The sequence below is a fragment of the Asparagus officinalis genome, chromosome 5 (genome assembly GCF_001876935.1).
Source record: "Asparagus officinalis chromosome 5, Aspof.V1, whole genome shotgun sequence".
Lineage (NCBI taxonomy): Eukaryota > Viridiplantae > Streptophyta > Magnoliopsida > Asparagales > Asparagaceae > Asparagus > Asparagus officinalis.
This window is the reverse complement of record NC_033798.1, coordinates 102,827,449-102,838,920: the sequence shown is the minus strand read 5'-3', so window position 1 is coordinate 102,838,920 and position 11,472 is coordinate 102,827,449.

The window sequence follows — 11,472 nt, the reverse complement described above, 5'->3', positions numbered from 1 at the left end:
AAAGCCAAAATCTCCTCTCGATTCGTTCCATGAACGAGAGGTCCACAAATTGAACGATCAAACCTTTAAACAGTTAGGATCGTCTCAAATTCCCATCTTGGTCAAACCTTACTACAGTTAGGACCAAAGCCAAAATCTCCTCTCGATTCGTTCCATGAACGAGAGGTCCACAAATTGAACGATCAAACCTTTAAACAGTTAGGATCGTCTCAAATTCCCATCTTGGTCAAACCTTTAAACAGTTAGGACCAAAGCCAAAATCCCCTCTCGATTCGTTCCATGAACGAGAGGTCCACAAATTGAACGATCAAACCTTTAAACAGTTAGGATCGTCTCAAATTCCGAATTTGGTCAAACCTTTAAACAGTTAGGACCAAAGCCAAAATCTCCTCTTGATTCGTTCCATGAACAAGAGGTCCACAAATTGAGCGATCAAACCTTCCTACAGTTAGGATCGTTTCAAAACCCCCACTTGGTCAAACCTTACTATAGTTAGGACCACAACCAAAGTCTCCTTTCGATTCATTTTTTTTTTTTGTGAACGAAGGGTCCACTTTTGAATTGAGTAATCAAACCTTATGACAGTTAGGATTATTCAAACCAATCCAGATTCTCTAAGTGGAGATTCCACTTTGAGTTTCTTTACTCCAGGAGATAGAATATAAAATTCTTCCTCTCCGATTCCGGGTTCATCTCTACCAACAAACAAGAGACCAGGAGATAGAATATAAAATTCTTCCTCTCCGATTTCGGGTTTATCTCTACCAACAAAAAAGAGACCATAATACTCCAATAGGTATACGAGTCTAAACTGTTTCCCTACCTTCAACAGGAAGTTTCTAAAGAATACCAATCAAAATATTCTTAAGAATAACCATAATACTCCAATAGGTATACGAGTCTAAACTGTTTCCCTACCTTCAACAGGAAGTTTCTAGAGAATATCAATCAAAATATTCTTAAGAATAACCTGAATACTCCAATAGGTACACGAGTCTAAACTGTTTTCCTACCCTCAACAGGAAGTTTCTGGAGAATATTACTCAGAATATTCTTAAGAATAACCTGAATACTCCAATAGGTACACGAATCTAAACTGTTTTCCTACCCTCAATAGGAAGTTCCAGTATCAACTTGACGACAAGAGCTGATTTCACAAGTACAAGTTCCAGCTTTAATTCAAGATCTCTACAATGGACAAGCGATAAACGCGATGCCGGGAAGAATCTTAACTATTCTACAAAGCACTGAATAGATTGAGAAACAAAAAGATCAAAAGTTGAAGCCACTTACGGGTTCCTCTACACGATCTACTCAACCAAGTATTGAAAGGATCGTAAGTAAGATCTATCTTATCCAAAGCATCCCAGAACTCCTCTATAAAAGATTGAGTCTGGAATACTTTGGAGGGGGTATCTGTAGGCGTCAAAAAATGCTGAAAGATATCCAAATACAGCTCAAGAGGAAATCATCCAAAAAGGCAGAAAAAACACAAGTCTTGACTGTCTCGCCGTGCGAGACAGACTTGACTGTCTCGCCATGCGAGACAGACTTGACTGTCTCGCCGCGCGAGACAGTCTTTACTGTCTCGCCGTGCGAGACAGTCTTTACTGTCTCGCGGCCACAGGAGACACGGCCTTGCTGTCTCCGGCGGACAGCCTTTTGCTGATCTCGCCACAGCGAGCCACAGTCTTTGCTGTGTTGCCGTGGAGACAGAATTACTGTCTCGCACGTGAGAACGCTTTCAGATGGTCAAAAAACTACTTTGCAACTGCCCTACACGTGGCCACGTAACTGTTCAAGACGTGGGAAACGTCGTGGGCGAATCACGTGGATAAACTGCCAAATAACGGAGTTTGAACGTGGCAAGGCAGTTAAGATGAAAAACTGCCTGGCGGTTACTGTTCGCGAGGACAGTGTTTACTGTCTCGCGGGCGCGAGACAGTATTTACTGTCTCGGGGGCCGAGACAGCAAACATTGTCTCACCCGTCGAGACAGCAAAAGCTGTTTCGCGAACCTGTTTTCTGCCAACTGTTCCTAGAGGCTATATATACCCCCGGAGGCTATTTTTCAAAAGGGCTGATCATTGAGAGCAATCCAGAGCAATCCAGAGCAGAGAGAGAGCAGAGGTGCTGATCTTACGGCCAATCCTTGAAATTGAGCTTTGACTTAATTTCAAGAAGAACGACTATCTTACTTCGATAAGATATCGTTTTAATTTCTCACTTCGATAAACGAAGTTAGAATCATAAGCCCCTCACGATTCAATCAGAATCTGTGACTTGGTGGTCCACGAGTCAAAGCGCTCCCGGCACAGGCAAAGATCCCACGAAAGCAGTGATCCAAACAACGATCCTGCGTTTATTTTCTCAAGAGTTGTAATTTTCTTTTTGTTGTGTAAAAGAGTCTTATAAAAAGGCTATTTTCTTTGAATTTATTGTAATCGACCGAAGATATAATGAATTCGACAACAAATTCGACTTTTGGCGAAAACAACCGCCATCACCAAATTCTCCCACAAATCTGATAAACAAGAAAGTAGCAGAAGTGCTTGGTGTTGGCCCTTTTGTTTTGATGAGGATTTGCCAAATAATTTATAGCTAATTGGTTTCATAGTGGTTGTGGCTTGTTTCTTTTTTCAGAATATCCATATATGATAGAAAACCATTCATATCAGAGTTTAAAGATTAAAGATCAAGCTATGTGCGCAATCACTTAGGTATATTAGTAGTTTTGTAACGTATATTGTGTGAATATATTTCAAGCTCAATATATATACACACACAATTTTGATTTTTATTATAAAATGAGTTTATTTGAGAAAACAAAGCAATATTGGTTTATTAATCTTTTTTACATTACATTCATGTTTTATAACGTTTATAAAAACATTTCATAAAGTTTCCACATGTTCTTACATGTCAAACTTTATTTTCAAGATTCATCAAAAACATGTATTATGTACACTTTACAAAAATAATGATATTTTACAAATGCTTTATTTTCAAGATTCATCAAAAACATGTATTATGTACACTTTACAAAAATAATGATATTTTACAAATGGTAAGTACAATTCCAAAATTTCTTTTTGTAACATGTTCATATTCATGTTTATAAACTTTCTCCAAGGTTTTATATTTGGCTAAATACCCATATTGGTATTTTATTTCAACCCCATTTGCCAAGAAGGTATTTTAATTAGGAAATTCCCATATTGGTATTTTATTTCAACCCCATTTGCCAAGAAGGTATTTTAATTAGGAAATTCGGCGTTAAGGCATTTTAATTGATTTTAATTAGGAAATTCGGCGTTAAGGCATTTTAATTGAATAAAATTACCAATTAGGTCCTTTTTCTCATCGGCGACCACTTTTCTGGCGAGAACTCATCATGTGCGTTGCACGCGGTGGCTTAATCTTTGTTTAAGTTGCTGATGTGGCACTATTTTCTGACCAACGCGGATCTGAGCTGGGACTCGGGGTATACTCGGCGACGGCGGGGAGTTCTTTAGGGTGAGCTGAGCTTGAAAGGAAAGAGGGGTAGTAGAGCTTGGAGCGGCGGCGTAGCGTCTGTGGTCTCCGACGGGGAAGAGAGGACGGCGACGACTGGCGGTGGTAGGAGGTGGTTGGGTCTCAAGTTGAGGGCGAAGGGAAGCTCGAAGTTGGGCTGGTCAGCGAGAACTTGAGCAGCAGCAAGTTCAGCGTGGGGAAGCTTGACAGAGAGAGGAAGAGGGAAGGTCTGGGGGATGAAGGCAGGGAGTGGAGGGAAGAGGAGGAGATGGAGGTGTTGAAGTTGGGCTCGCCGTGGACAGAAGGGGAATAGGGTTGCTGTCGTCAGAGCTCGGTGATGGTGAAGGAGACAGCGGGACAAGGGAGAGTGGCGAGGGGGAGGGGCTGGCCTGAGATGGTCGTGGGGCTGGTCTACAAGCATGGAAGAGGGAGAGAGGCGCTGGCTGTTGGAGACGAGAAGGAAGGCAGCGGCGGTTGGATCTGGAGCTTGGTGACGGAGCTTGGGTGGCTGGGGCAGAGGGGGTCGGTGTTCAGGGGTTAATTTCCTGCCACGTCAGAAAACAGTGCCACATCAGCAGCTTAAACAAAGATTAAGCTACCGCGTGCAACGCACGTGACGAGTTCTCGCCGAAAAAGTGGTCGCCGACGAGAAAAAGGACCTAATTGGTAATTTTATTTAATTAAAATGCCTTAACGCCGAATTTCCTAATTAAAATACCTTCTTGGCAAATGGGGTTGAAATAAAATACCAATATGGGTATTTAGCCTTTTATATTTTCTAGAATTTATTTACTATTTTTAAAAGGGGTTTGAAAATTAAATTTACTGTTTGTTTCTAGCTGATAACCTGTTATCAGCCGACTGATGGATTTTATATGTTGACTGATGAACTCATTTGGAAAGTGCTAAAAGTTTCTGTTTCTGTGACTGACGTTCTATCAGTCGACTGATGGTCCTTCAGTCGACTGATATGTTCTTTCGGTCGACTGACGAGCTGCAAACCACTTACAACGATCAGCTCATCAGTCGACTGATGAACCCCATCAGTCGACTGATAAGCTTCTAACAGGTAGTTTTTCTAGATTTTTAGGTTTCTATTTTTTTATCTTTTTCCTTGGTTTTCTCTTAGTTTTGGGGCTTGTTCTATGATCCTATATATACCCCATACCCTCTAACTTCTGAAATACCAAGAAAATTGTTTAATCAAGTTTTGAAAGAGTTTAGTTTGTATTTAAACATTGTTTTAAGTTTTGCTTCAAAAGAGGAGTTTTTCACAAGGAGGAAGCTTTTGATTTCAACTGAGGAATTCATCCTCATCATCATATCTACAGCTCCTTGTATTTATAGAGAACATTTCTAACTCTTTTATCTAACTTATTTATTATTTTGATTTTTATATTCATATCTTAGCTAGTTTTATTTGAGTTAGAATTTTATTATTCTCATTTATCACACACACTTTTATTGAGCTTATAATAATTCATACAATATGTTGTTGGGTAGTGGTGTGTGATTTAGTGAGAGTGAGCCTTATTGTGTTCTTATCCATATTAGAGAACAATTTATTATTTGAGCTATTTGTGAGTATCACTTTGTAATACACATTTACACCAAGAGGGGTGTGTGGTGAGGACGTAGTCGATACCAAGAGGAGTGACGTCGGTAGTAAATTCTAGTAAGATGTAGTAAAGCTAAGCACTTGAGGGAGGCGATACGTGAGGACCAACACTTGAGGTTGTAGTTTGTGTATGTATATTATGAGTGTCTTGTAGAGTTTTCGGTGAACTTGAAAACCGAGTGTGTAGAGAAGTTTCGGCTTCTAAACCGGGTGTGTCGATATAGTGGAGATCTCCTCGAGGTGAGGAGCAAAGACATAGGTCAATGGTTGACCGAACTCTGTGATCATATCTTGTGTTTGAGTTTGTTTTGTGTATATTTATTTTGTGTTTGTATTTTACATTCTTGCTCATAACTCATTCATATATCTTTTACAAGAAACAATTAATCAAGAAGGTTTTTAATTGGCATAAAATCGGAATTAGATTAGCATTGATCCTATTCACCCCCTTCCCCCCCAGGATCTAACAATTGGTATCAGAGGTTGGTACTCTTTGATTTAAGGTCTAATCGCCTTGAATTAAAGATCCAAGTTATCTTTATGTGCTAATCTAGTTTTGATAATTTTCATATTGCTTGTATATTTATATATATTATGGACATGTATTGTGCACCTTGTTTAGGCTATAATCCTAATATTGCTCCTTCTTTCAATGCTTTCTCTTATGCTCAATGGTGTTCTAAATTTAAAATATTAGTTAGATCTAAGCATGTCAATTTATGGGAAATCATTGATAGTGCATATGTTGTGCCCAAATTAGATAAATCTATTTGGAGCACAAATGATAAAAGAATGTTTGTTTTGAACAAGCTTTTGTTAGAATTTTTGCTAAATGCTTTTGACTCATCTATTTCTAACAAGTTTGCTCATCTTTTATAGTGCTTACAATTTATGGAAACATATAGAAGCACATCATGATAACTTGGAGGAACTTTAACGCATTCCGGTGGAGTCCACTTCAAGTAATATTGGAGCTTCATCTACGTTATGCACACGGTCACTAGGCGATAGTCCTAGTGAGGTATGCAAGTCCGATTCCGATGATGATCTATCTATTAATGAACTCGCATATGCTTATAATAGATTAATGAAAGCCTATAACAATTTGCATCTTAATTTTGTAGATTTAAAAAGCAAGTATGTTATTTTAAATTGCGATCGTGAGGTACTAGCAACTAAGTTTGATATCATTGCTAGTGCAAATATAAAGCTTAAAGAAAGCAATGAAAAATTAAAAATGTATATTGCTAGTTTATCTCATGAGAAAAATGATGTCATGTTAGAAGTAGAAACAATTAGGAATGAATTTAATTCTTTTAAAACTAATCATGATTATTCTACTTCTATTGTCAATAATATTATGCCAAATGATAAGTTGAATAGTGTTAAAGATCGTATTTCTTCTCTAGATTCAACTCTAACTAAATGTATTGGCAATCATAAGAAGCTTGTGAATATGTGTGCTAAGTCTAATGCAAATAAGTCCACTCATTATGCACACATATATAGCAAAATTTATAAGTATTCTATTTGCAGCCGAAAAGGCCATCTTGCTAAATAGTCATCATGAGCATGTTAATGTGTACAAGTGTGATTTTTGTGGTTGTTTTGGTCATTTAACCAAATTTTGTTTTGATTTAAAGAGGATTTCTCGTTTGCAAAAAAATTTCCAAGATAAACCTAATTTTCTAAATGATTTTCGTGCACAACCAATTGGTCAACACAAATCTTTTTAACCTTTTCATTGCACTAATTGCAATCGAAATGGCCATCTATATGAATTTTTTTTACCGTGTCTGTGCAGCATATATGCTCAAAAGGGATAATAATCCTAGGGCTTTAATCTTTAATGGTAGGGGTCATGTCCCTAAACTCTTCGGTACAAGAGTAATTGGGTACCAAAACAAGTTTGATTCTTTAAGAACAATTTTTTTAAATTTTTTTTTTGTTCTTAAAGATGATTTTTATTTGAGATTTTTACAAACAATTCTAAAATCTTTAAAAGAAAGTATTTTAATATATATATATATATAATTCAAAATGATTTTTGGATATTCAAAACCATAGTTCATATTTCTCATGTGTTTTATAGTTTTGGTTTGAACTATGTTGTTTTTTATTCATTTTAGATGTGAACAATGTGTTTATGCTTTATGAGATCATTGTAAAACATTCTTTTGATGATATTTATGTATTTGTGCTTAAGGGTCATCAATTAGTGCTTTATAATGTATTTTTTATATGGTTTGATCAAATTTGTCCAAGAAAGATTTTCTTTTGCTGATCAAACGTCTTTTTATTTATTTATCATACTTTGTTTTGGGTTTATATATGAGAGGTTTATTTTTTTGAGCAACCCCCCCCCCCCCCCCCCCCCCCCCGGATGTATTAATTCTTTGTTTCAAATTATGTTTACCGGGCATTCATATGTGTTGAAACTAGTTTTTCTTGTTTTTTGTCGAAAATGAGTATATTGATCTCTTATGTATTTATCCAAAACATACAAATCTTTGTTCTTTATGGATAAAACTTGTAAATGTTTCAACAAATTTTTTTTATGATCATGTATATAGGAAAGATGTGTCCATTAATTACATTGATACAAAATATCCTTTTTAGTGGACATCTTTGCCTAACCTCTTTGCTTAGAGATTTCTTTTGGTGATTTGAGTATGCTTATTTTTTGAATCATGTATTTATTTAATCATCTTATTTTTTGTTAAAATGATACTTTATGCTTTTCCTTGAACTCTCATTTGGACTCTCTTTTGGTATCATTTTTATTGCCTTTCTTGGATTCATAAATTTTCATGAACAAGATTTTAGTTTTCATAAGTTTTCATGAACTTATACTTTGTTTTTATGTATTGAGACATCATTCTCATAATAATGTAAGTTTTCATAAGTTTTCATGAACTTATACTTTGTTTTTATGTATTGAGACATCATTCTCATAATAATGTATTTATATATGTTCTCATTTTTATGTATTGAGACATCATTCTCATAATAATGTATTTATATATGTTCTCAATCAATCATAATTTATGATTTGATAACTTATGAATTTTCTTTTGGATTTATTAACAAATCATTTGATTCTTGATTTTTGATTTTTAAAACTTTGATTTTCATTTTTGGGATTTTTTTTTTGATATATATATCCTATGGATATATATTTCTGTTTTAGACTCTTGTGACTCTATTCTTAATGATACATATATGTGGTCACTTGGTCTTCTTTAATGTGAGTTGTGTATTTAGGATACTCTATATCCATACTTACTCACATTTATTTGCCTTGCTCATCATTACATATTTTCCATATTACAGTTTGATAGGGGGAGTCATCCCTATATCTATTTTTGTTTTTTTTTCTCATCCGTACTTATTGATAGGGGGAGCTTTCGCTCTCTTATTCTTGTGTTTCCCCTTTTTGATGCTGTCAAATGGGAAGAAATGGTTTGTTTATTAGTTTATAATGGTTTCATATTTCATTCATGTTTAGATTTTATATACATTTATAAATTGTTTGTCATCATCTAAAGGGAGATATTGTTGGCCCTTTTGTTTTGACGAAGATTTTCCAAACAATTTATATCTAATTTTTTTTATAGTGGTTGTGGCTTGTTTCTTTTTACCGGATATCCATATTTGATGTAAAGTCATTCATATCAGAGTTAAAGATTCAAGATCAAGCTGTGTGCGTAATCACTTAGGTATATAAGTAGTTTTGTAACGTATATTGTGTGAATATATTTCAAGCTTAATATATATACGCACACACAATTTTGATTTTTATTAAAAAATGAGTTTATTTGAGAAAACAATACAATATTGGTTTATTAATCTTTTTTACATTACATTCATGTTTTATAACGTTTATTAAAATATTTCATAAAGTTTCCACATGTTCTTACATGTCAAACTTTATTTTCAAGATTCATCAGAAACTTGTATTATGTACACTTTGCAAAAGTAATTATATTTTACAAATGGTAAGTACAATTCCAAAAAAAAATTTGTAACATGTTCATATTCATGTTTATAAACTTTCCCAAAGTTTTATATTTTTTATAATTTATTTACTATTTTTAAAAGAGGTTTGAAAATCAGATTTACTGTTTGTTTCTGGCTGATAACCTGTTATCAGTCAACTGATGGATTTTATCAGTCGACTGATGGTCCTTCAGTCGACTGATAAGTTCTTTCGGTCGACCGACGATCTATAAACCGCTTACAACGGTCAGCTCATCAGTCGACTCATGAACCTCGTCAGTCAACTGATAAGTTTCCAATGGGTAGTTTTTCCAGATTTTTAGGTTTCTATTTTTTGTCTTTTTTTCTTGGTTTTCTCTTGGTTTTGGGGCTTGTTCTATGATCCTATATATACCACATACCCTCTAACTTCTGAAATACCAAGAAATTTGTTTAATCAAGTTTTGAAAGAGTTTAGTTTATGTTTAAGCATTGTTTTATGTTTTGTTTTAAAAGAGGAGTTTTCACAAGGAGGAAGTTTTTGATTTCAACTGAGGAATTCATCATCATCATTATATCTACAGTTCCTTGTGTTTATAGAGAAGATTTCTAACTCTTTTATCTAGCTTATTTATTATTTTGATTTTCATATTTGTGTTTATAGAGAAGATTTCTAACTCTTTTATCTAGCTTATTTATTATTTTGATTTTCATATTCATATCTTAGCTAGTTTTATTCTTATTTATTATTTTGATTTTCATATTCATATCTTAGCTAGTTTTATTTGAGTTAGAATTTTATTATTCTTATTTATCACACACATTTTTATTGAGCTTATAATAATTCATACAATATATTGTTGGGTAGTGGTGTGTGATTTAGTGAGAGTGAGCCTTATTGTGTTCTCATCCTTATTAGAGAACAATTTATTATTTGAGCTATTTGTGAGTATCACTTTGTAATACACATTTACACCAAGAGGAGTGTATGGTGAGGACGTAGTCGATACCAAGTGGAGTAGCGTCAGTAGTAAATCCTTGTGAGAGGTAGTAAAGCCGAGCACTTGAGGGAGGTGATACATGAGGACCAACACTTGAGGTTATAATTTGTGTATGTACATTGTGAGTGTCTTGTAGATTTTTTGGTGAACTAGAAAACCGAGTGTATAGAGAAGTTCTGGCTTCCAAACCGGGTGTGTCGATATAGTGGAGATCTCCTCGAGGTGAGGAGCGGAGACGTAGGTCAATGGTTGACTGAACTCCGTGATCATATTTTGTGTTTGAGTTTGCTTTGTGTATATTTATTTTGTGTTTGTATTTTACATTCTTGCTCATAACTCATTCATATATCTTTTGCAAGAATCAATTAATTAAGAAAGTTTTTAATTGGTATAAAATCGGAATTAGATTAGCATTGTCCCTATTCACCCCCCCCCCCCAACTCATTATCGAACTTGAGATCCACTGCAGTAAGCTGTTGTACCACAGCCTGAAATTCGTTCAAGAAGTCCGCCTCGCGAGCTCCTTGCTGCATATTTAGATTGAATAGCTTCTTCATTAGGTACAACTTATTTAAAGCAGACAACTTCTCATACAGCGCCTCCAAGACCTCCATCAACTCTTTGGTGGTAGTCGCATGAGAGACGTTGTAAGTCACATGCTGATGAAGGTTAAGCTTGATGGTGGCAAGTGCTTTACGATCGAGCACCTTCCACTTATCATCATCCATCTTCTCAGGTTTCCCCTCTACTCCTTGGAGGGGTAAGAAGAGATCCTTCTGGTACAAATAGTCTTCTATCTACATCCTCCAATACCTGAAATTTTGGCCGTCGCATTTCTCCATCTGAAACCTATTGTCTTTAATTGTAGATCCCTTTGGCGAAATATTTCGTCTTTTCTCGAATCGTATTTGTGAATAGTAACAGTACTTATGAATAATACCGTACTCGTGAATAGTGCACAGTGCCTTAAAAGAGTAAATGACATCTAGCTTATTTTTCTGATGTGGAGGATCTACTTTTAGTGGAAGCCACAAAGCATATGATAAACAGATATATGTACTCTAAGTCAGGCTTTGATACCGGTTGTTAGGATACACACCAACAAGAACTCCTCAAACAGAGATGTAAAAACACACCTAAGCAGACAAAAATTCAATCACAGTGCTCACAGATATAATGTGGTTCACTCTTACGGAGCTACTGCACGGTGCAACGATGACGCCCAATTTCTTTATACTCCAAAAGAAAATGATCAAAGAGAACACCCTCTCTTGATCAAGATACTCTCCAAGATTTCTCACAAACTCTCTCTAAGTTTCTCTCTTACTCTTCTATAAGAGGAGTTGTTTCTGGGATGATTTT